Source organism: Balaenoptera ricei, chromosome 6 (genome assembly GCF_028023285.1).
Source record: "Balaenoptera ricei isolate mBalRic1 chromosome 6, mBalRic1.hap2, whole genome shotgun sequence".
NCBI lineage: Eukaryota > Metazoa > Chordata > Mammalia > Artiodactyla > Balaenopteridae > Balaenoptera > Balaenoptera ricei.
In genome coordinates, this window is record NC_082644.1 from 96,908,697 (window position 1) to 96,934,181 (window position 25,485).

Here is a 25,485-nt window from a genome sequence, read left to right on the forward strand (position 1 = left end):
GGACTGATAAGTCTTGTCAGTTGCCCCAGGGTGAGAACTTTAATAGGCAAATTGCACACACCTGGTTTTGCAAAATTTTGGCCTAATGGGGAACCTAGGTGGAAGTCAGTACTTCCACTCCTTACGTACACACCCTTCCTCTGCACCCCTTTTAAAAGAGAGGCCTCAGAAATTGCTGCCTTGCTGCCATTTATCTTGTAAAACTTGCCTCTTTGCTCCCCTGTTGGGATCTTTAACGAGCTCAGGTTGTTGTTGCCTCCCTGCTTCTGTCTTTTGAATTTGAAGGTCACGCCAGTGATGGGATGTGGTGTATGTATGGGGGAGTCTGGTTAAAAGGGAACAGGGCTGGCAAACTCTCTTTGTCAGATTATGCAGCCCTTGCCCTGCTCTTTGATTTGTGGCTGCTCTTGGTGTTTGCACAGCCTTACCCGGCTCAGACTTCGCTTGGTTAGTTGAAGAAAGACAGCCTGGTACCCCGATTTTAAAGGCTGGACACTGGACGGACCTGTCTTTCACTCTTATTCATTCATTTGGTCATTCGTTCAAACATTTATCGAGCATTTGTGCTAAACGTTGGAGAGTGACAGAAAGACCAGATCCTGTCTTCTAGAAGCGCATAATCTAGTGTTTCTATCTCCCATAGTGGGCAGGTGTAATGCACTGCCACACCTCCTAGGATGCACTGTAATGCATTTTCTTTGGCTTCTATGTTCTCTCTAATTGCTGAAGATCAACTCCCCCAAGTAAAGCTGTCGGACGTCTTTCTTGTCATCCACTCTTTCAGACATGTCAGGGTACCCAGGTGATCAGCATGCAGGACCACTTCCTTAAGAAGATGCAAGTGGCATTGATGTATAGGTATATTCAGACCAATGAACGGGCATCACCCTTCCCTTGAATGCTTTATGCTCTAGACTAGATTCCACATTGATCATGTTCCTTCTGCCATCCTTCTAATACGCCTGCAGGATTCTTAGACCAGGCTTTTTCTGCAGTGTGCAATCTATATATACATCATTGCTTAACATTCTACTAAAAGTTGATAAAATCTGGTGATGGCCTGTAGCTCTTTAGGCAATGAAAACCATATATAAGGCTTCCCTGGCTCTGACTAGGCTATGGATGACCTTATTCTCCAAATCTGTTGTCAGTCTGTGTTCCACCATCATTTGCATGTATGTACCTCAGAAATTCCAGTCATCACCCCAGCAACGCCTGAAGTTCCTCTTTCAGGAACACTGGTGATCTTCCAGTCTCTTGGTTTGGAAGAGTCTCCTAAACATCTTTAGGTAAATTTGTTCATCTACTTCTAGAGTCCCTTTTCGGGCATATAAAAAGCTAGCATACTGCACAGGACATGAAACCTTTTAATCAGATATCCTATCTGTCTTCCACGGTTCTCTCTCTGTGTCCATAAACCATGGTTATACATTGTTTTATTATGTGGTTAGGCTAAACACCATCTGTGATGGGAAACAGTTGAGGCTTGTCGCCACTCACACGGCCACGCTTTGGCTTACCTTCATTGTACGGGTGAATGTCTCAGGTTGGCCCCGTGTGTCCAGGTCAGAGGGCATATGCTTTGCTGTGGAATCCCAGAGGTCACTCCCTGCCTTTGTCCTCGACACCAAAGCTCATGTCACTTGCATCATGCTGTGACATGAAACAATATTGCATCGTAGGGAGTGCATAATGGGCTGTGTTGTCCAATTATCATGAGATTACCAAATACTTTTGCCTGGAAACTTGCCAGCAAGAGTGAACAAAGAGATGCCCCAAGCCACTTTTTCATCTTTATTCCTGAAGACTAAATGGCATTCCTAATATCCTCTGTACCTTTCTGGTTGAGTAAAAGGATAAGGCAGGCTTTTTTTTTTTTTTTTGGACAAAGAATATGGCTAGTACAGGAAATCAAGATTTTTTTTAAAGCTAATTTGATGAGAATTGGTAAAAAGTCAGAAGGTGGAACAGAGAATACACCGACTAGAAAAGGAGATGCTGGATTTCTAGGAAATGAGAGGTTGATATATTTATAGTAATGAAGAGAAGTTCTTCCTGGAATAAAAGTACTGAAGAAGTAACAGAAAGAGGCAAAGAAAAAGCATTTTCCTAGCACACAAACTATGAAGCCCATGCTTTTTGTTACTGGAAATTCTGACATTTCTTGAATTCTCCCACTTTCTTGATTTTTAAAATCTAACAACTTCGTTCCAAAGTCATCTTTATCCATCTCTGTGCTTTCGCTCTCCCTGAGTTGTCTGTGTCCTCGGAAAGTTAAAAACAAGTGGTATCTTTTTTTTTTCTCGTCTCTCCTGGCAGAGGCCTACAACGGGCTGCCTTTCCCCTTCTCGGTGGAAAGAATGGAAACAGAGTACGCGGCCAGCGGAGCTCCATACGGATTGACATTCCTTGCTTCTGCTTTTGAAGTTAAGATGGTCACGAGAGAGAAAAATATTTTCGGTTCCAAGCCTAAGAAAAGGACATTCCTTTCCGTCTTGGCACTCTTTTTTTCATGGTGTTGATTTCTCTCCGAATCATCTTCAGTCCCATTAATACATCACATCTGAAGATGAAATCACTTGTGTAAGTTCTTTTCCTCGCCACACCCTTGATTATAGAGAAGGTGATGTTTTCTTAGATTTATCTGTAGTAGCTTTAGGATATATTTTCCTGGCATTTTTTTTTTGCCCTGGATGAGTTCCCATTGTTGATCAAGCACATTCAAGAGAGTTTTCCAGAGCCCTGAGAGACCCATCCATGCATTCTGTTCTGTTAAACAAGGAAAAAAAGGAAAAAAAAAAGTTTTGTTTTCACCTTGCTGTAGAGAAGGAAATCTCAGAGGAATCGTTTTCCTTTCAGGAAGATTGGGGTTTGTAGGTTAAATTCCACATTATACAAATTCCCTGATGACAAAGAAGCTATGCGATCAACAATCTTTCTTCGAGATGCATTTCTCTGTTGAAAGAGGAGGGGATTCCATTTGAGGCTGTTGATTAAGACATGAAGATGAGGTCTGAAATTGGTGGTGGCCCAAGGTCGCTGGTAGAACGAATGGACCGTTTGAAAATTATTAGCAGCTGGTTTAATAGAGTTGTAACAACTACAGCTGTGTGAGAAAATCCACACACAAGGTATTTGGAATGTCCCCTTTGAGGTCCTTTCCTATTGTTCTAGAATAATCCTGGCATCCATTTAACAAAAGCACAACTTGGACGGAAGATTATGTAGCTTTATGCATGAGTGTGTAATACAGGCTTTATTTGCTTTAGGTTTTGGATCATCTTTGTATTTTTTTATTTTTATTTTTTTTAAATGCTGGCATCATTAAGCCTCTCACACAACCTGCACATCCCCATGTCCCACCTGCTAAACCATGACTTCAGAGGCTCACGATGTTTGAGAATTTTAATGGCTTGTCAAAGGAGTTCTTTCTTTTCACCTAACATTTTTTATTAAAAAATTTTAATCATATCAAAGGATTTATGGGGTTTAATTTGCCAAACTCCAAGGCAGTGAAGAAGACAAAAGAAGAGATGTTGTAATTTCTACAACAACCCTTTTCTTAAAACACAATGTTGGTTTCTGGTTTTATGCAACCTAATAGAGGAATAATTTGCTTAGATCTTGGCCTTCCTTCATAGCTGGAGGCAGGCGCACGTGCACACACACGTACGCATGTGTGTGTGCATATATAAAAATTTGGTCCGCAAAGAAATATGCCTGTTTCCTCCGTGTATCATCTGTACCTTGCTAACCCAGAAACTTGACAGGGAAGAGAAATGCAGAGAGCATTCCACCCGTTCATGAATTCCACAGCCATGAGTCACCCTGGCCCCAGGCTTCTCGCCTCTTTGCCTCATCCTATCCCTGCTCTCAAAGTCAGAGGTCTGGATCTCCAGTTCCTAACTCTGGAACTGGGCAAAAAGGTAGGAGATGACACAAAGAACATAAAGCAAGAGTCCTATTCCCTATCTCAGGGCAAATTTCCAAAATACGCTACCAACGCACACAAAAGTATGGAAGGCAGGTTTAGATAAATCCCTGCCTTACGTTGATTTGCAAAACTCTTTATAAATGAGACCTAGGGCTTTCAGTACACATTATGTAAATTTGTTCTCCACCACAACTCCCTGAAGCAGATGTGCTCTCTCTGATCCACAAAGGTCAAGTGACTTCCCCAAAGTCACAGCTGGTTGAAAGCCAGGACAAAGTCCCAAACCTTGTCTTCTGACCAGTCCTTTCCAGGACACCATGGATGACTCACCCACGAATGACAAATGCTTTGTAGGCTTTTAAAGGAAGTTGGGGATATTCAGGAGACATCCTCTAACCTTGTGAGAATGTCTCATTGTGGAAGGAAGTCACCATGTTCTTCACAGAATAGTCCTTCTCGGAGCCAGTGGCCCAGATGGCCTGCTATGGCTTATGTAGGATGGATTTTAGTGAGGATTAAAGACATGGTAAGGTAGCAGATGCCCACTGAAATAGTAAACGGTCCTGTCACAAGAGTTTTCCTTTGCCTTTACTTCACTCAGAAGAGATGTATCCCAACTCATTCCCAAACTAATGTGTTTCATTAGGCCCTGATGGAGAAGGGGAAGGGAAATGTAAGTGGTACTCAAGAGAGGGCAGGCACTATATTTTCTAAGGGCCAGATGAGCTACTCTGTTTGTTTTTTAATCTTTACCATTATTGTTCAGTGGATCCAATTTTGTTGTTGTTCTTATTTAGCAGATGAGAAAACAGAGGCCCAGACAGGTTAAGTAACTGGCACGTGGTCACGTCCGTGTTAGGTGTCAATGCAGCTATGTGAACTCAGGTCAGCTGTGCTCTTTCCATTGTGCAATGCTGCCTACAGACTTCTCTGAGATTGTTGAGAAACACGATACTGGTGTTTCTGGAAGACAGAGAAGTCCATGAAAATAATGGCTGAGAATTATTGGTGACAGACAACGTGCCCAAATAATTTTTATGTATTATCTCATTTAATCCTTACTATAATCCTATGAAATAGGCGAGGAAATAGAGGCATAGAAAGGTTATACAATTTACTAAGACCAGGCAATTAGTAAGTGTATACAAACTCAGGCAAGTGGGCTCTGAGCCCATGCTCTTAACTACCATGCTGGGTGCTGCTAGTCAGGCCAATTGCCAGGTTCAAAATAGCCCTCGTTGGCCGAAGGTGTTTTTCAGCTGATCAGCTCTGGGGCTGGTGCATTAGAAAGCCAGCTTGACAATGTAGGTAGAGAGATTGTGCTTTAAGAGACCTTTGTATCTCTATTCGTATAGAAGATATCAAGATATTATTTCAATAATCCATAAAACTTAATGTGACAGACCCTCCTTGAATGGGAGAGATCCCTAACTGGTTAGTCTTAAGGAAAACGTAAAGACATTGCAGGGCTGTAAGCCAGGGAACTGATGTGATTAGATTAGCATTTAAAAATCTCTCACTCCAGATGTTCAGCTGCAGTAGAGACTACCTCAAGGTGAATTCCAGTGAAAACTCAATTGAATAAGTACTTTGTGTTCAGAGGGATCCTTGAAGGTTGTCTAAGTTTACATTGTCCAATACAGTAGCCCTGAGCCATTTTGAGCATTTGAAATGTGCCTGGTCCGAATGGAGATGTCGCTGTAAGTCTCAGACTGAATTTTGAGACTCAGGAGAAGAAGAATGTAAAATATCTCATGAATGTGTTTCTGTATTTGTTATATGTTGAAATAATACTTTTGGATATATTAGGCTAAATAGGCTATATTATTGAAATTAATTACACCTGTTTCTGGCTGCTAGAAAATTTAAAATTACTACATCCATGGCTTGCATTATATTTCTTTCTGATAGTACAGGTCTGGGTAATTTCCTTGCTACCTCGTTACATAGAAAATACATAAGAATACCATTATCATAGGTTGATGGTGTATCTCTGAGAACCATCCGGTTAAGTATTCCAACCTAAAGGCTGTTGCTTCTTGGGTGATATTCTACGCCTTCACTGGCACTGTTCTTTTTAAAAATGCAGTTAAAAGGATAATTTTTCATCGATCACTGAAGAACTAACTGTTCTTGACATATGTTTTAAAAAATGAGCTTGGACCACATCTCATTAGTTACTCTAAATGGGTCAGAAAGTGGTGACCTGGTGATTAGATCAATCCACAGAGCATTGGCTTTTGTCATTTCTCCCTTCTACATACTGTGTAGGCTTGACCACCTTCTCCTCACCTCCAGTACATCTTCCTGGTCCAGACCTACTTTGTCTCATCCCTGGACCATCTCAGCAGCTGCTTGAGCAGCTTGTATCACCCCCACCCCCTTCCTCCCCTCCTCCTACCCCCAGAAGTCCTTCATAGTGCTGCCAAAATAATCTTGAGAGGACACAGCTTTCATTATATCACATTCCCCTGATTAAGGATGATAAGAGTTCCCTGTTGCTCTCCCAGTGAAGGGAGGGAGGGAGGAAGGCATCTGACATTTGAGGCTCCATCGATGTTATCTTATTTCATCCCTATGAGATGGATATTTTTAGTCCCATTATACAGGTGAGGAAGCAGTTCTGTATCTTGCCTGAGGTTAGGTGGTAGGCAATAAAGCTAGATCCTAACTGCTAGGGTGAGATCCTATTATCTTTCTTTGCTCAAACCTAGGCTAGTTCTACTGACCCAGCTGGCTGCCTAGCTTTCAAGAACATTCATTATCAAACCCACAGACCCACCATGTCCTTTGCTTTCCCAGCTGTTCTCATCATCTTTGTACTTGGAAACTGTACCGTAACAGTCCACGCTTCATTATAAAGTGTTTATAATTCTTCAGTCTCTAATTTTTTTTTTTTCTGTTAGTCTTGTCCCAACTATGTTTTAACTTCCATGAGAAAGAGCATGCCTTATACCTGCCTTTTGTCCGCCCCCATGTTTCTTTCCGGTTTTTTTTTTTTTTTTGGCCAGGTCTAGAACCATACCAGCTACCTAGTAGGCACTCAGGTGTTCAATAAATGGATGGTGTTGGCACATGGGAGCTGGTCAATAAATATGTGTGTTGGACTCAGTTGAAAATGATTTTTCTTTTAAATGAGGGCAGAGAGCTCCAGGTCAGTGACTCCCTTTTCACCCGTCTAGATATGTGATGTAATGGCCTTTGCAATGACAAGATACTTCTAAGCCAGACTTTACCTCATTAAGTCTCAGATTTCCCACCTTATCTCAGTTGTGGGATGAGGTGGTCATGACTGGTGTCCCATGTATCTCCAGGGGGGTAATGGATTATGTTGTTTCTAATATTTCCTGGAGGGACATTTAAGATGTACCTCTTTTGAGGTATAAGATAAATGGTGCAGTCCCTGGAGGACAGTCTTTGTCTTCCTTGGGCTTCATGGAACAAAACTGAACATTAGATGGAATGGTCCATCAATGGGGTCCACTGATTGATTGATTAAAGTTTGTGTTCAAATGTGTGTTCCAGCTGAACCTTGCTTTCTCAAATTGTATGGGGCACACCTCCTGTCTGAAGTTCGTGGAGAAAACTAGCAAAGCATTGACATCTAGTCCATTTGCTAATAGGCAGTTAGTGTTCTGTGGTCAGTCTTGGCTGTGCCGCTTTTGTTAGCGTGCCCACATTATTATGTGGACACATATTAAGTATTTACACACCAAAGTGATCACGCACCCACACGTTCCCTAAAATGTGGGCTGACTTGTTGGACCTGGGGATTTTTTTTTTAAGGGAGACTGTTTAGCTTGTTTACTTATTTCTCTGAAAACACTCAAATGTTTAAAAATCATTTCCAGCTCGTAAAACCAACATACTAATAACAAATAAACAAACATTGTAGAAGCTGGAATTCAGGGAAAGTGAAAGTTCTTTTAACTCCACCCCCAGAGAAAACTTCACCGTGGAGGGTTTGCGGAGTATATTTTCTTATTGTTTTCCTATATTTGTATAGTAATATTATTATTATGACCATTATTATTTAACCAGCAACAGACCATGTATTCTGTTGTGCAGCCTTTTTTTTTTTAACATCTTTATTGGAGTATAATTGCTTTACATGTGTAGCTCCTTTTTCACTTATTTATGCCTGTTAAGGAACGATTCCCCCAAGAATTCCTTAAGGAGAAGCACAGGTTTTGTAATGCAGGCGAAGGAGCTGAATGCCTGGGGTTCTTAGCTTTGGAGACAAGAGAGCTTTGCCTATGCTGTGCTGAACTTTGGCCATCAGTGACCTCATTTCTCTTTAATATGTGGGTCTTCAAGGACTTATATTTTTTGAGTAGTTCCATAGAAATAAACTTTTTGGAGACCAGTTAGTTCTTTTCAATCCTGACATTTCTCATCCCTCCAATACACCAGCCTCCTGGAATACAGCACTGTTTTATGAGTGAAAATGGTATTTTGTAAGGACACTCTTCTTTGTCTGAAATTTCATTGCCAGAGGCAGGGACAGTATAAGGGGCATAGTAATGTGCACAAGGATGTGAGAGAGGGAGGATGCAGGTAGAAACATATCATTAAGTTCCAGAATTTCCAAATCAACCAGGAAGTCTGAAGACAAGGACAGCATTGAGATTAGGAAGGAGATGACTTAAGCTTGAGAATACAGAGGGAAATAGGCCAGCAGAAGGGTCCTGCTGATCTACCTTAGAGTAGCCTCCAGCCACAAGCCAGGCCCCTAACTCATGGCCATGGGGGACTGACGCTAAAGCCTTTCTCTAATTCTGATCCTTAGTTCCTCCATCAACATTCCCCCCACCGCTGCCGGGCACACAGATACATATATGCACAAACGCATGCAGCCCATTGGCTCGGCCTGATTCCTTATTTCCTAGCTACAGAGACCCACTTTCCCCTACATTTGTACATTTCTCAGAAAGGATACATGTTACAATCAAAGTTTACATCGTGTGCTCGGGGTTTTTTACCTTGAAAATCTATTAAAGTATGTCATAATAAATTTGTTTTCGGCGGGAGGAAGAAGAATATGTAGGTTCCAGACAGTGGCCGGGGCTGAGGTCGAACCAAACACAGTGTCTGGTGCCAAGAAACTCACACTGCAGTGTGAGGAGACAGGCAATTAGGCAGACAGTGCTGTGTGGAAAATGCTTGGGAGCTTCAGGAACACCTAGGAAGGGTCTCAACCCAGCCCTGGAGTGCCGGACAGGGTTTTCTGGAGAAAGTGGTTCTCAGCTGCGTGTGATCCTGCCACCAATGTCTCCAGTGAGAGCGGCGGAAACACTTTGGTCGTTGCTACTGGGGATGATGAGGGAGGGAGATGCTACTGGATTCTATTGGGCACAGGCCAGGAGTGCTGCCAAGTATCCTACAGGGCCCAGGACAGCCCTCCCACAACAAACATCTGGCCCCGGATGTCAGTGGTGCTGAGGTTGAGAAACCCTGGTCTAAAGTAAGACTGAAGGATGAATGCAGATTGGTGGTTCTGGTGGAGAGAATCCTAGATATCCAGGGAAGAGAGTTATTTCAAGGAAAAAGTGGGCTATGGTGGAGAATGGTGCAGAAGTTATGGTTAAGTTAAATAACGACCATGGTCGTTCCTGACCATGGTGTGTTTGTTTTAGCCGAATGATAGTTACAAATGCCAGATGTAGAGGACTGAGGGAGAAGTAAGGGGCATGAAAGCAGCTTGTCTGTGAAAAGGGGGAATTAATGGTAATTATGGCAGTTATGGTTAAGTCTTCCTATGTCAAATGCTTTACGTTCATTATCCAGATTATTCCACCCAGCAACCCTATGAAATGTGGATTCCTTTGTATGGCTGAGGAAATAGAGATTTGGAGAATTTAAATATTTGTCAAGAATTCATATAGCTCATAAGGCATAGAGTAGGGATTCAACCCTAGGTGGCTTTGACTGTACCTATAGTGTTTTTCCAGGGGAGAAGATAGATCAGAGGGACACGGTGTGTGCGCGTGCGCGTACGTGTGTGCGTGCACGTGTGCGTGGTGTGCGTGGTGGGCGGGGGCTGGGGAGTTCTTCCTGGATAGGAGAGTTTAAGATGGGAATGATTTAGCTGGTAGTCAGAGAGAAGTTGAAAATGCAGACCAGGTGGGCTCCCAGGTGAGGCAGGAGAGCATTGATCAGGAGCCCAGGTCTTAGCTAAAAGGGAGTGGAGCACGCCTTCCATTGTGGCAAGAGAAGAGGGAAAGGATGGGTACCCGCGGGGATGAGGAAGGGAAAGGCAGACAGAAGATGGAAACCTCTTCCTTTTCTCAGTTAGACACAGTGAAGAATGGAAGACAGGTAAACATCAGACTACTGGGTAAGTTTGAAACCGTGAATTTGCAGGGATACCAATCTAAGAGTAGGGAGAACACTGATTTACACGGGTCCAAGGTTGAGATTTTTCCAGATGGTTATGAGGGAAAGACATTGGGTCGGGCTTCTTAATTTAATTATTTCAGGAGGTCATCCTCACAGTTTTCCTCCACTTGCTTGAATTCCTTTAAGGAGGAGATAGAGTATAGCTTTTCACAGAACTAAAAGACTTTTCAATGCATGGGTGGAGCAGCTTGTTGCTTGAGACGATTATATGCAGATATAATCAGTTAAAAATTATCTTCCTGACCTTAAGGCTGGAGTTCCTAAAATCTCTGCATAGGGATCATCTGAGGCTATTGCCTTAAGGAGTCATTAACAGTCTTTAATTGGGTAGAAAATGGAACGCCAGGGCTGGCAGAAGACTCAACATACTTGGTGAACGGAGGTGCAAACCACTGATAACTAACAATACCGTGCCATATCACTCCAGTGCTTTACATTTGATGGTTGTTTTGTTTTGTTTTTTTAAACGTGCTTTTTATTTATTTATTTATTTTTGGCTGTGTTGGGCCTTCGTTTCTGTGCGAGGGCTTTCTCCAGTTGTGGAGAGCGGGGGCCACTCTTCATCGCGGTGCGCGGGCCTCTTACTGTTGTGGCCTCTCTTGTTGCGGAGCACAGGCTCCAGACGCGCAGGCTCAGCAATTGTGGCTCACGGGCCTAGTTGCTCCGCGGCATGTGGGATCTTCCCAGATCAGGGCTCGAACCCGTGTCCCCTGCATTGGCAGGCAGATTCTCAACCACTGCGCCACCAGGGAAGCCCTGATGGTTGTTTTAAAAGTTAAAGTAATACGTCTTGTTGAAAAAATTTTAAATCATTAAGTAGAAAGTGAAAGTGTTCACCTGGGCCCACACCCAGGTGAATTACCTTATAAAGTTTAGAGACTTTATCTCCTCTTTTCAAATTGTTATTTCTCTTTATTTTCTTGTTCAAATACGTGGGCTAGGATTTCTGCAGTACTAAGTAATAGTGATGATCCTTGTCTAGTTTTTGATTTGAATATTTATAAAGTATTAAGCATGCTGCTGATTTATATATATATATATCTTGTTAAAACATTTTTATTAGAAATGGTTCTGGAATGTCATCAAATGCTGTCTAGCCTCTGTGTTATCAAATCATTTTTTCTCCTTTGACTTCCTAATGTAGTAGAATATAGATTTTCTTTCTTTTTTTCTTTTTTTGGCCGCTCCATGTGGCTTGCGGGATCTTTCTTAGTTCCTTGACCAGGGATTGAACCCGGGCACTCGGCAGTGAAAGAAAGTGCAGAGTCCTAACCACTGGACCACCAGGGAATTCCCTAAATTTTCTGGTACTGAAATACTGCCTTCCTGCAGTGAACCCCACTTCATCATGGAGTGATATTCCTTTAATGTGCACCTGGATTTTATTGTGAATTTTTGCCTCAATATTTATAAGTGCATTGGTCTGCTTTTATTATTTTTATATTACTATTTATTGTTTGGGGGGGTAAGCTTTGATATCTGTGCTACACTATAATGTGTTTGGAAATATATTGGTGAAAGTCTTACACTTCAGACTTTGGACCAATTTAAAAAGCATTCTGATATACTGAATTTTTGAAGACTCTTCTCTGGTTGGGTTGGCTCTTGGATTAATTTTGGTAGTATATGTGTTTCTAGACAATCATCTATGATGTTTAGGTTTACAAATATAACTATGAGTTGTACATAGTAATTTTTAAATTATATTTTATTTTCCTTTACATTCGTGGATATTTTCTGCTTCTTAGTTATATTTGTGTTTTGCCTTCCTCCCCTCTTTTTTCTTGTTAGGCTAGATAGTGGTTTTTATTTAATTTTACACAGAATTACATTTTTTAAAAAAAAGTGGTTACTCAGGCAGTTTTATTGTTTTTTGATTTTTTGATTCCTGATTTTCGATCTTAATGAAATTCTTTCTTCGTCTTTTCTTCCTTTTTCTTTTCCTTGAGTTAGATGTTTCATTCATTTAGTATTATTTCTTGATTTATAAGAAGTATTATTATTTCTTGTTTATAATTTTCATAGAGCTATGAAATTTCCTCTAAGTACAGCTTTTGTTAAATTCCACATTTTACATACATAAGATTTTTAAAGTCACGTTCTGTAGTTCAGTTTTTGTTTCTGTTTATCCAAACTTGTTTAGAATAATGTTAAAAAATTCCAAGTGTCTGGAATTTTTTGTTTTCCTTTTTCCTCTAGATTTGCTGCTGTGTAAGTAGAAATGATAGACTACTTTTTCCTATTTGTAATTTATAATCTCTTAATTCTGGCATCAGAGACGCTTGTAAACCTCCATGGGCATTTGAAAACCTTTGTAAATGTCTCATACTTGCTTGAAATGAAAATGTGCTTCCTGTTTCCAGGATACAGAATTTGAAATGTGTCTCTTAATTCTATTAATTCTGTGATTTCTATCCTTAGTTGCCTTTCTCCATTTAACATATTAAGTACTTATGTCTATCTCTTCTTGTATTGCCTTTTTTTTTCGTTTCTTTCTCCAATTGGTGCTGTTGGAGGGGGGGCATAAATATTCACGATCAGTCTTCATTGTGGATTGTAAGTTTTTACATTATTAAATGTTCATCTTTATTTATTTATTTATTTTGGCCGTGCCTTGCGGCATGCGGGTTCTTAGTTCCCCGACCAGGGACTGAACCCGGGCCCCCTGCAGTGGAAGCTCGGAGTCCTAACTACTGGACCTCCAGGGAATTCCCTAAATGTTCATCTTTAAAACTTTTCAAAATATAATTTATTTTCCTTTACATTTGTGGAAATTTTTTATTTTTGCTTTTGTAAAAATTTAAGGATAAGCTTACAAGCTTTTTTATCTTGAATTAATCATGAGTAAAATTTATCAAGATCCCTACTTTTCTTGACATACTTTTACCATATTATTACTTTAAAGATTTTGTGTCATTTTATGGTGTATCTCTTGTAGACAAAATGCAATTAGAGTTCATTTTTGAGTCTAGTCTGGGAATATTTTCCATAGTAGTTTATTGATTTAACATATATACTTGATTCTAATTAATTTTTTGCACATACTTGTATATTTCTACGCACTTTTCCTTTGTTCTCTGTTTTTTACTACGTGGGCTGTGTTTGCTTTGATCAAAAAAAGATTAAAAACGTCTATTTTAATTTTTATTACTAATTAACTTTTTAGCTTTAGTACCTCTATTTAGTAACTTCAGAAAGAATACTATCGAGTATTTATATTTGTCCCTCTGAGAGTTGAGAATATTCTTCCACTTACATTTATCCTCTAATGCCAACCTCCCCTACCTCTTTTTTTTTAACTTGTTCATTTTTAAAAATTTATTTTATTGAAGTATAGTTGATTGACAGTGTGTTAATTTCTGCTGTACAGCATAGTGATTCTGTTATACATATATATGCAGTCTTTTTGATATTCTTTTCCATTATAGCTTATTGCAAGGTATTGAATATAGTTCCCTGTGATATACAGTAGGACCTTGTTATTTATGCATTCTATATATAATAGTTTACCTCTGCTAATCCCAACTTCCAATCCATCCCTCCCACCTCTTTATTTTTGTTGTTATGGTTGAGGATTTTTCCCAGTTCTATATAATTTTGTTGTTATTATATGGAATAATCTATTATTATAATTGTTCCCTTTAAGGGATTGTAATTTTGTTTTGCAATTATTATAAATTGATCAATCTTTGTTCTAAATGTAAGTGGATTCTGTGTTCACATCCTCTCTTTACCTCTAAATTCCCCATTCTTGAGATCTCGATTTTGAACTTTCTCTTGGTTGGATATATTACATCACTGAATAGATTTTGAAGAAGAGTCGGTAAGTGCAGCATTCCCTGACTGTGCTGATTGGAAAATGTGTTTTTTATTACTTTTATACATGGTTCCGAATTCAGTTGGGAAATGAATACTCCAATCTTGCTCTCTCTTTCTCAAGCCTCTGTAGACATCCATTCACTGCTCTCTATCATTGAATGTTACTGGGAAGAAGTTTGTGGCTGTCTGACTTTTCCCCCTGCAATTGACTAATTTTTAAATATCTTGATTTTGTAGAATTCAGTGTTTATCCTAGAAAACTGTAACTTTACGGAGATGTCTCAATTTTGATGATTCTCTGTTACTTTTCCCTGGAACATCAGACATTCCTTTATTTCGGGGAAGTTATTTTCCATCACGGATTTGAGCATATTTTGTTTTGCCCTGTTTTGTTTTACTGTCTACTCGAGAATACCTTTTACCTGTATGTTGGATCTCTGTTTTCAAACTCTCTTACCTGTCATGTTCTCTACTTGCTTTCATCTACTTGTCCTTTTCCTCTGCATTCTGTGCAGTTTTTTTGAAGACTGTTTTCCATATCATCAACTTTGGTTCTGGTTTGTGGATTTTACCTCTTATTACTTTAATATATTTATTGGTTCTGCAGTGGTAGTTATTTTTGTTGTCAGTTTCTTTCTTCAACTGCCAGCTTCCCTTTTATCTCATGCTGATGTCTTATCATCTTATCTTTGATCTCTTCTTTTATAGTATCTCTGTTAATTGTTGTATATAATATTCTTCTGTGCCCCGTTCTTTCAAAATAGATTGTTCATTGGTCTTTTCCATGCCATGTTTCTTTCTGGCACTTTTTTTTGGCCTCAGTTCACTTTTTCTAACTTACTCATCTTCAGTTAGGACATAACACTCAGAACTTTCTCTTGGCCCCCAGGTAATGAGGATAATATCTCTCTAAATCTGCTCCTTAAATCCTGCTTAATTCTGCTTTCAGAACCTGAGTTTGGGTCTGGATGGACTGCCTTTCTTCTGTAGCTTTCAGCAATCTACAAGGGTCCTGGTTAGATGCCTAGGTAGGACACAGTTGATGAATCTTATCTCTGAACTCTGTGATTCTAAGTTTTAAGTCCTGCTTTAGATTTGAGGGTCCCATAGATCTACTGGTTTGGTGTGGCCAGTCTTTTTTTTTTTTTCTTTGTTTACATTTTCCTCTTTTCCTTCATCCAAGACTTCGTTTGCAGTTTGAGACAATTAGCCACCATTTTTTCTGGAAGTCCCTTGGTTAGCTTAAAGCACATATCCTTGTTTTGAGGGATTTCCAAACACTTCTGTGTTTTCAGACGTTGATCCTTAGAGTGGATTTAACTCAGCACTGCAGCTTTAGTGTGGTAATCAAATAACCACTCCAAGTTTGAATGTTTTCTAATAAGATTTTGTTTATTATGAAAGCCTTCTGTCATTCAAGAGTCTTGGGTCCTGAGGATTTACCCAACTCTTAGTATTTTCTGTATAAAATACTCCAATTCTTTCCTTTGTGGATTGCCACATCCCACTTTAGAAATATCAAGGACACCATGTCATGAACCGTTCTTAAATTATTAAGGGAGATGAATATCAGTATCAGCATTGTCTTGGCTACAGTATTCATTCTTTCACAGATATTAACTCTGTCTTTTATGGGTGTGCTCTTATTAGCTTCTGATGCTGGGTTCTGCAACTTAGTATTTTCCCATTAATCGTTAAATAAGAAGTGAAATATTTGCAAACATTAGTCCTCTCCTAGGCTCTTTAAAGACTGCATAGCTATTATCGTATTCATTCAATCAACAGGGCTTATAAGTAGGGCTCCCAGTGCGTTGGAGAAGGGAACTCAGCATTCTAGCTGGTGGTCTCAGGGACTAGAGGGAATTTTGAGCTTGATCTTAAAACTGGAGTGAGCATCAGGATCCCCTTGAGGGCTTGTTAAAATACAGATTGCGTGCGGGGCCCTACCCCCAGGGTTTCTGATTCACTGAGTCTGGAGTGGAACATGAGAAATCGCATTCCTAATGAATTCTTGGCCGATGCTGATGCTGCTGGTCTGGGGACCTCTCCTTGAGAATCATTTTCTTAAAGGATGGGAATTATGTGGATCTTCAAAATGTAGGTACAAGTATTCTACAGGGAGGAAAGCATGGAGATCTCAGCATCCTCCTGATTTCTAAGTCATTGTTTTTTTAAAAAAATTAATTAATTTAATTTATTTTTGGCTCCGTTGGGTCTTTATTGTTGCGCGTGGGCTTTCTCTAGTTGCGGTGAGCGGGGGCTATTCTTCGTTGCGGTGCGTGGGCTTCTCATTGCGGTAGCTTCTCTTGTTGCGGAGCACGGGCTCTAGGCTCGCAGGCTTCAGTAGTTGTGGCTCACGGGCTCTAGAGCGCAGGCTTAGTAGTTGTGGCACACGGGCTTAGTTGCTCCACGGCATGTGGGATCTTCCCGGACCGGGGCTCAAACCCGTGTCCCCTGCATTGGCAGGAGGATTCTTAAGCGCTGCGCCACCAGGGAAGCCCTCTGAGTCATTCTTTTCATTATGGTAAGGGACTCTTTCCTAAGAGACCCATATGGGGAATATTTAAAAAGTTAAAGATGATTACTGGCCTTTTGGATGCATTTAGTTTTTCATATCCAACAAATGGATATAGAGATCTACTAAGAGTATAGATAAATAAGGGATAAATATATAATATAATATAATATAATATAAATGTATTAGTAAATGTGGTGAAATATTCTAAGTTGTGGTTGGTTTCAGGATGTGACATGTAATTTGAAATGGAATCGGGTGTCAACAGTATTCTGAAACTATTGGTCTGAGCCACTGACTAGCTGTGCCACAAGGAGGCAGGTTCATTTTAAATGAACTGACCCTGATATTTCCAGACACCCCGAAGGCTCATTCAGCCAGCCTCTTCAGCGACTTTGTTGGCAGAACACATTTTCCATAAGAAACAAGATGATGTTTCTCATGGGGTAGATTTGGTGGGCATAAAGTTACTACATAACCTTGTTCTGATTCCATGAGGTTGGATTCTGAGGAAAAATGATTCAGTGTCATGGATCTCGTTCTTCTGTGTGTACCTTTGTCAGCAACTTTCAGTCTTCCAAATGTGTTTCCAAAGCAGGAGCACACTGCCTGCATGCCTAAGAAGATCTTTGAACAGTCAAACTGCAGATGATGGATTTTGCACCTTTTCAGTTAATCTCCTGAGTATAGAATTCTGAGCAGAGGAGGAGACACTGGGGGTTATTCTGGAATCTGCCTTCTCAGTGAAGAAAGACTCTTGTTTGTGAGAATATATGGGGCGTGGACTTCAAGTGTGAATTGCTATTAATGAACTGAATAACATTTATAGAGTGTTTTTATTGCTGATTTCCTTTCTCTAATTATGGAATTCAACAGATTTTTTTTTCCTGCTTCAGAGAGTATGTTCCAGAAGACTTGGGCGGGTTATTTTTCCTGAGACCTTCAGTTTCACTATCTGAAAAATGAAGATGTTGGGCCACGTTGGACGTCATGGTCTTTGAGATCTCCTCTCTAGTGGACACTAATGAGCTTACAGATAGTTAGCTTTTAGGAGTGAATTCTTCTGTTTGAGTTAAAGAAGGCACAGGTAATTTATTGTTTCAATAGTTTTTAGGGAAGCCAAGGAGAGATAACTCTGTTCCTACCTAATTTCTTTATACTTTCCTCTACTGAAACGGTTTATACAGTTTTGAGCTATAGGGGAGAATTTTTCCTCAGGCTTTCCAGAATCTTTGCAAACAAGAATCGAAAGGTTTTTTTGTGGAGGGAAGGCAACCAGATAGTCTCAAGTGTAGCCCCAGGTGATGATTCCAAGTGTCACATCAGTTTAGGGGAGCTTAGCAGTGTTATAAATATGTGGGTAGAATGATGCTGCCAGAGTACCTTCCCCTTGGATGGTGAGGAAAAGCAAGGTGGCCACTTCGTCACATATCAAGGACAAGTGGGGACATGGAATTCCTAATATCCCAGTAGTCAGCCAAGCACTGTGATGTGGCTTCATGAACTTTATTAGTTGAGTGGGAGCAGTGGCATATAGTGCTAAGTTTTGTTTTGTTTTGTTTTTCTGGTCGTGGATCCTCTCTGGAATTGCTTAGGTTCCTATATGTTTAGTTTGGGTCGGTACCACTGGTTAATTTTCTCCTGGAAAGCAGGCATGCGTACACTCATTCAGCCCACAGATCTTGTCAGGGCCAGACCTGTGCTGGGCCCTGGGGATATAAGAACCAAAAGGAACACGGCACTCATCCTTTGAAGAGTGATTTTGAGTAGCCTGGGGCCCCGTCACTTTGAGAGAAGATAATTTTGTATGTTGGAGAGGAGAAAATGTGCATGATGTTTTTCATAGAAATTTTAGTTTGGAGGCCACATGCTAACTGTAGGACTTGACCATTTTTAATGACGTTGACCCCTTACCCACAAAGCCCACAGGGTCATCATCAGTGCAAGGGGCTTATCACTCAGGAGAGATGGACCAGTTATATTCCTTAATCTTGGATTTTTCTTGAAAAGTTTAGAGTAAAATACCCAAATCAGAAAAATAAAACTAAAAAACTCGTGATGTCATAGGACAGGAAGGCAGCTACTAAGATCATTTTGAACCATGAAATCATAGAATCTTTGAGCTGGAAGAGAACTTGCTGATCATCTGGCCCAGAGATTCCCCAGCCAGGACCACATGAAAGGCTTATAAAGGCAGGTGGCTTATATGCAGAGACTGAAAATACCTAGAGACCACTTGTGACAGGGTTTCCAACCTCCACACTCTTGTCATTTTGGACCAGATCATTCTTTCTTACGGGGGTTTTCCTGTGCATTGTAGGACGTTTAGCAGCATCCCTGGCCTCTACGCATTCGATACCAGTAGCACCGCTCACCCCCCTTCCCCCCGCGACCCGGTTGTGAGAACCAAAAGTGTCTCCAGATATCCCTGGGCTGGGGTCTGTGGGGGTAAGATTGCCCCTGGTTGGGACCACTGCTCTGTGACAACATAAGGTTAGTAGAAGAATCTAACTCTCACAACCCATCTTTTTATGTTTGATTGGAATCTTAGCACTCACAAGCTCTGCTTCATTCATTCCTTTGTTCATTCATTCAGCCCATTTGCTGAGTACCCATTGTGTGAACTGTCCCCAGTGCTGAAGATACCAGTGTAAATAGACAGGTGTGGGCTTGCTATCAGGGTGCCTATGTTCTAGCAGAGGGAGATAGAGCACAAACAAACAGGTATCATAGCAACAATGAAGGAACTTATAAGGCAGCGTAATGTGGTAGAGAAAGTCAGCATGCTCGGAGTTGTGGATAGGGGCTCGATTTCATGGGGGTGGGGAGAGCGGGCTAATATTAGATGGAGTTGTGAGAAAGCCCCTTGGAGGATAGAACCTTTGAGCCCAGAATTGCATGAGGAGGAGTCAGCCATGACGAAACTAGGCATTTATTTGTCTCTGAATAATAATAAAAAGTGAGAGGTGAATTAAGTCAGAAAAAAATCTTTCAAAATATGAGAAGAAAATTTTGTAAAACACTCCTTTGTACAAAAACATTGACTGGCATAATCTAATCTCTTCATTTAGTGAAATGATCCAAGTAAAGGCTTCGAAAGACTTGTTCAAGGTGAAGGTGGCAGGTGGAGCCATCGCACCTGCTGGGAATAAATTATTTTACTTGCTGGAGAGGCATTTCTGTATCCTTGTCTTTTTTTTTTTTTTTTTTTTTTTTTTTTTGAGCAGCCCAATAGTGAATAAGCTGAAAGACCTAAGTTTGTTGGGCAAAGTGAGATTTTCATTAAGGATTTATGGAACGTGGGGCTTGGCCAAGTACCTGAGCCACTGTAGTGTTTTCACATGGTGATAAATTCTACTGTTGTGTTGGCAGACAAATGTCTTAACTTTCTGCTAAGAAGTTCTTGAGGTGCAGTGATTTTTAGCAGTAAACTTACTTGCTGAGAGTAGATTGGAGATTGCAAGAGAAAAGAAATTCTTTAGCTATCATTTAAAATAAAATATTCCTAATTCTTGGGTATCTGCCAGTTCCATACATAAAAACATAGGGTGTTTTTCCTATTTTCTTGGAACGGGGTAGGAGAACCAATGGATCTCAGTGGGCGGTGCCTTCTGCTATAGGTGGAGGCCAAGAGGAGGAAAAAAAAAAAATCACAATCTTCTTGAATAGGAGGACTTCAAAGTGGTCACGATTCCTGATTCACACAAGCGCAGCCATTGTTTACCTTTCCAGAAAACAGTCTGCTTAGGGCTTTCATCCTGATGGGGTAGTTAGATCAGGAACCATGGAGTGGTTATATTTTGTCAAATATAAGAAATTGGACTGGAAAGGTTATTGCATCAGGGCCTTGTGTGCCACAGATATAGGCAGACTTGGGACAATTCTCATTTAAAGGAAGTGACTTGTCTGAATTTTCTGAGCAAACCGTGATCACAAGGCAAAGAACAAATCTCAGAGGGATTAGATTGGGACTTTTGTGGGCTTTTCCTCAAATAAAAGAGGTTCTTCTGGCAAAACTTAGTTATACTTTCAACAGCCATGGATCCTTTCGTTTTGTTTTTTGTTTTTTTTCCTCTCAGAAGGTAATAGAGAGCAAGGTAAGTTGTTCAAATGGTTTCTGGATTCATTCACCGAAACTGTAGAATTTAGACTTGGTGGGGTTGGCCAGACCTTCCTGTGCCGGGCACGGATCTGGCCGTGAAGACATGCCCAAGGCCTGTGGTCAGTGCAGCCTTCAATCCCACAGAGGAGCTACTCAATGCGTGGTTTGGTCTTTCACGATATGGAAGATGCCTTTGACTGCAGCTTCTGCTTACTCTGCGTCTTAATCAGTTCTGTAATGAAGACCCAGCAGCGTATCTGCAACTTCCCTTTAATTTTACAATTTTTATAATGAGAGTTCTTGTAGTGTGAAAAGTGTCTGTGGAAACCCAGCCAGCATGCTGAAGAGGCTACAAAGGAATACAGCGATTTTTCTGTCTCTGCCGTTTGGGTGAGGTTTGGCTCTAGAGGAGAGAAATCGGGTCTCTCTTGATCTCCAGGCTCGGGCAAGAATGGCTTCAAAGTTTCCAAGGGATTTCCTGATGGACCCATGACATCTCAGAGAATTCATTCAACCCTAAGAGTGGTTTTCGGTCATTTGGAAGAACAAAATGAGCTGGGATCTCATTTGTCATGGTTGCCTTTTGAGAATTTTAGCATGTGGAGGCGTCTTCATTTTGTTTTGTTTCTCAAGGAGAATATTGTCAGGACGCTTCTCAGAATTGGAGTTATCTGGTGAACTGCAGGTTCCCCTTCACAGACAATGAAGTCTAAAGCTCCTGAGATACCACCCTGCTTCCTCCCTTTCTTTTCTAGTCCCTTCTCTCCTCTTTTATCTCCTTATTCAAATCACACGCTTCCTTTTCTAAGGACAGGAGAGCTGGCAGGCTGCCTGTTGGCCTGTTGGCCTCAATGAGCCTTAGATCATTGCAAAGGAATGCATGAATTCTCCAGAAGGTATGTACTATCTCTTTCTGTATTAGACACTCACTACCTGCTTTCATAACAGGTCACTCAGCCAGAATGCCTTCTTGTTTACATATCTGAAATTTTTTTGTCATTTGGATTAGATCATCTCATTTTAATAATGATCCCCGAGGTTATCTGTTATGAAATATTACTCCAACATGCTCTGTAAAACTTGAAAACTTGATTCAGGAGAACAAAGCTAAAATAAGAGAACCTGAAGACTAGCATCCTTGGCCAGAAGGTGACTGGGGTTATTAATGTGCAGATTGCCTGCTTCAGACTCTGTCCCAGAGACGGAACAGAGGCCACACGTGGGCATTGGCAGGACTCAGGCTCGCATGGTATTTCTCTGCTACTATTTAAATTCAGTCTCATCTTGGGGGTTACATATGCGATTGCAAATTAATCCTTTCTCTTCTGAAAATTTGGTTTTGAAGAACAGCTGTGTCTCCCTTCTGAATTCCTTAATTATTTATCCTCCCTGATATGTTAAACCTTTCATTAGTGTGGTGAATTGCCAAGAGTACACAGAACTGCTTAGATCATGTAGCAAACAGTATAAACATTGGATAGGACATTTGAAGACACCACATGGTGAGCCAGGATCTATAGTTGTACCAAATGTTGTGGGATCAATGTAGGTATCTTGTTGTTCGAAGTTCTTTGTTGGTTTATTTTGTTGGCTTATTTTTTTTAATCACTATAACATGGGAAGAGTATGTATGTCATTTGTACTTATTCAAAAGTGTTCTAACAGAAATGTTAAATTTGGAGGGCACATGCCCATATCTGAGTTCAAATTAAATCAAGAAAATTAATTATTTCATATATACGTACACGTATGTATGTATATATGTATGTACAGAGGACAGGCACCCTATGATACATGTGTGTGTGTATATATGCATGCCTGTGTGTGTATATCTATAGTCTATATTTGCATTTGTAAGTGTGATTCCATAACTACTGTTCCTTTTCCTGAAAGGAGATTTTTACCTCCATTTCTTGATCCAGTCCTGTTCGGAAAGATGCTTTAAATGATTTTTAAATTATTAGAACTCCCACTTCGACCATGACAAGAGTAAATGATAAGCAGTGATGTACAACACGTCTTGTTGCTGAGAGTAGCAACCCACACTCACAAGTGGATTAGTTAGTGATTTTTTTTCCCCTCATTTTTCATCCTAAGCATGAAAATTCTTTCCTCCCAAACCACGTTCCTGGGGATTGAAATAAGAGATGTTAACTTCCCAACACACCCCGCAGCTCTTTGACCCCATCATAGCAACAGTTTCCGATCTCAAATACATTTGTACAATGATCTTTAAGTTCCTGATTCTTCTGTCTTTCTCGCTGAATGGTTCCGAAGTTAATGCATTCCACTACCTGTCCTTGGATAATTGGTTTTTCCAATCATGGGAAAGGAAAGTAAGAAAAACACAGACAATAGGTGCTCACTAAAGCCTTTTCTTAGAATTGCGATTCAAGAGAACCGAGGAGTTCAGTGTCTTACAAATGAAACTAGGTTTCTGGAGTGGACATAGGAAAAGCATCTTACGGTGTTTCTGGTTCTATTTCTCAAAGGCTTTGAAGCTTATAATTAGTTGCTCTTGAATCCCTGTGGCTCTGGTGCTTCACGGCTTTATTTCTGGTCTGCAGTCCTTCAGTCAGAGAACAGGGTAGGTCCAGGCAAGGCCTGCACCTTTTCATTTGGACACGTCCCGGAGACAGTTGGGATTTTGACTTCAAGACCGTGTTCGTGCTCCATGCAACCCCGGAGAACGGTGCTCGCCGAGGTGACCCAGGTGAGGGTTGTGGTGGCAGGATTGTAGGAGTGCCCTCAAACACCCAGGGTGCCTCCCTTCTCCCCTCCTGTCTGGGCAGTGAGTGGGGAGGACACATGATGAACCTGTGGATTGTCCCCTTTCACCTTCACAGGAGGAAAATGGAGGCATAATGGGTCTCTGAAATTGTGAACGCAGAAGGTGGGTGGGCAGATGGTAGAAAGTAAAATTGGTGGGTTTTTTTAAATTGAAGTGTAGTTGATTTACAGTGCTGTGTTACTTTCTCTTTTTTAAATTTATTTTTAAATTTTTTTATTTTTTGGCCACACCGCATGGCATGTGGGATCTTAGTTCCCGGACCAGGGGTTGAACCTGCGCCCCCTGCAGTGGAAGTGCAGAGTCCTAACCGCTGGACCGCCAGGGAAGTCCCTGTGTTACTTTCTGAAGTATAGCAAAGTTTTTCAATTGTATATCTAGATCTATTTATCTATCTGTCTTTATCTTTTTTCAGATTCTTTTCCGTCATAGTTTATTACAAGATATTGAACATAGTTCCCTGTGCTATACAGTAGGACCTTGTCATCTTTTTTTTTTTTATATGTAGTAGTTTGTATCTGTTAATCCCAAACTCCTAATTTATCCCTCCCTCCCCCTTCCCCCTTTGGTAACCATAAGTTTGTTTCCTATGTCTGGAAGTCTGTTTCTGTTTTGAAAATAGTTCAAAATTGGTGTTTTTAAGATTGAGGAAGAGCAGCTGGTGGCCATCATGTCCCTTTCCCCATTCTCAGGTGTATATTCCCAATCCTTCACAAGATCTCTGGATTTTCTTTAAATATGTCTTCAAGAGTTTGTCCAATATGGAAAGTTGGGTTTTGGGTTTCCCATCAAAACCCCACCTCTTGAAAACTCCAGACTTATCAATGTAGATTGCACAAACCAACACGTGGCACTCAGTAGTGCAGAGTCGTGGATAATTAGTATGGTCTAGAGGTTTTACATTAGGAGGACTAATCACATTAGGTGCTAGCTTATTTGGGAACGAATCCATATTCATCTGCCTGCCAAGGCATCATCATGGGTGGTGTTGAGAGTCTAGTCGTCCAATGCCTGTTTGACCTTGAGGGGCCTGGAGATATTGCATTGCGAGTAGGAGATGGTGGTGGGGGGGACACGCTTGTTTGATTTGTAGATTCATCTCATGACCTTTTGAAATAGCATTTCTTTCAGTTAGTTCAGAAGCTTCCTCTTCTGCTTTTGATTTTGCTGATTTGGTCAGTGGGGAAAAAAAAATACTGCTAATCTCATTATCGCAGTAGAATTTTTAAATAAAGTAAATAGATAGGAGATCAAGGCTTTTAACTTTAAGTCATCATTTGGTAGCAGCTCAGCGTCTGGTTTAGCCTTTTAGGGTTGCTGTTCTTTCTCCGTTGATGAAACAGTCAAATATGCGAGAGAGTATTTCTCATCTTTGTTCCCATCTTTGTTGTTGGTTTCTCAGAGGATTACCATCTGCTGCAAAACATCCTCGAGTTGATGGATGGGTCATCCTCAGGTCCAGCTTTCTTTGTCTCTCTCCTCCCCTGTTCCGTCTCCTCCTCCTCCTCCTCCTCTCACTTTTTGCCCATGTGTACGTCCTCAGTCTCATAAACACATCAAGTTTCTGTGTCTTTGATTGTTTAGGCCATGCTGGCAATTTCTGTTTTCTTCTTCTGTCAGCGTCTCCAGGAGCAATGTGTGCACAAAGACAAAATGGCTTTCAGAGGAGGCTACATCCTCCTTTGAGGTCTCGGTGCAGACATCCAATTGAAGGCCATTCAGCGGTACCAGACGCTGGTTCCCTCAGCAGCCTGGAGATTAACCTCTTCTAAGGCTCTGCGCTATTTTTGAGGTAGAGTCTGCAACAACATTAAAGCTAGAACCTATTAGGAAATCACTTTCATCATCTCTTCTTTTTCCAAATCAGTGGCTTTTTTTCCCCCTGATCTCCTAACCCTTTAATCTCCTTTGTAGCAGAATAAGGAGAC

General features: G+C 40.8%; 1 protein-coding gene across 12 annotated transcripts in view; it reads left to right on the plus strand.

Moving 5' to 3' along the window:
- Window positions 1–25,485, plus strand: part of ZNF462 (zinc finger protein 462) — a 170,167-nt gene that overhangs the window by 58,858 nt on the left and 85,824 nt on the right. Inside the window, exon 1 of one of the 12 annotated variants that reach the window (XM_059925240.1) lies at window positions 23,334–23,482. The exons of the other annotated variants lie outside the window; for them this stretch is intronic. The gene's annotated coding sequence lies outside the window, so the exon portion shown is untranslated. Of the gene's footprint in view, window positions 1–23,333; window positions 23,483–25,485 lie in introns of those variants that run through there. 12 annotated transcript variants of the gene reach the window in all.